This window comes from Triticum dicoccoides, chromosome 5A (assembly GCF_002162155.2).
Source record: "Triticum dicoccoides isolate Atlit2015 ecotype Zavitan chromosome 5A, WEW_v2.0, whole genome shotgun sequence".
In the NCBI taxonomy this organism is placed as follows: domain Eukaryota; kingdom Viridiplantae; phylum Streptophyta; class Magnoliopsida; order Poales; family Poaceae; genus Triticum; species Triticum dicoccoides.
Genome location: NC_041388.1, coordinates 290376492 through 290377636, shown reverse-complemented (window position 1 = coordinate 290377636; position 1145 = coordinate 290376492).

The window sequence follows — 1145 nt, the reverse complement described above, 5'->3', positions numbered from 1 at the left end:
CTCGTCCAATCCGTTGTGACCAGCAATATTTCCACCCCTTCCCTCCCCCGTAATTTACTCCGACAAATATGCCCACGTAGTTGTTACGTTAATCACGCAACATATATTATGGGACGCTGCTTCAGTTACTTAACTGTAGGTGCATTAGGTCACTAACATGTGGGCCCAACATGCATCTGGCCCACATGTCAGTGACACAACTACACCTGCAGTTAAGTCACTGAAGCTCAGTCCATATCTTATGTAGGTGTGCCATTGCTCGCTATAAATACTGCGCCTCCCACGGAATTCGGAAGAACGCTCACGTTCATCGCTATCTCCTCCCCCTCCCTCTCACGTCGACCACCATGGCATCGCCCCTCCCAAGCCCTAGGCGCCCCTTGCTGCATTGCGCGGACGGTCATGCGTCGCAGTTTCGTTCCTCATCGCCACTAGTCGAGGAGGATGCATCAGCATTCTGCTCCTCACCGCTACGCGTCGAGGTGGACGCGTCAGCGTTCCCAGTCTCGCCAGCACACGCGTCGAAGGACGCGTTGGCTCCCCGCTAGGAGGAGAACACCATGCCGCCCGCCGAGCCCCCCCCCCATCATTGAGGATCTTTGTAAAGAAATGGATGTCGCCTTGTGGGAGGCTTTGCCTCCAGCAGAGCGTGCCAAAATAGAGGTGGAGAAGATGGCCGAGGAAGAGAAGCGCGCCGCGAGGCATGCTGCCAGGCAAGCCTATGTCGCATCCGAGAGAGTCAGGCAATTGGCTCTTTGGCAGAAGGCTCGTGCAAGGGCCTGAGGGTGGCGGAGGACGCCCGTGCCAAAGACCTGAGTGCAGTCGGGCCCAAGCGCCTCATCTACGCTTGGCGGTACGTGGACCGGGTGCATGCTTCCAGCGAGGAGGAGTACCTGTTGGTGCTGGATCACCACACCGGTGAGATCGCGCTCGCCCGCCGGCAAGCCGCCAATCAGCACCTCGCAGTTGCGAGGCTGAGGAAGAGGCGTTGTGTCGGTGCGCTAGGAAACGGCCGCGCACTAGGGCGCTCGTGGCATACCGCAAGCGCTCCTACGAGCGACGTGGCTTTTATTAGGAATAATTTAGTTTCGTAATGCGATCTCATTAGTTTTGGGATGCAAATGATAAATCCCGAACGTTCGGGA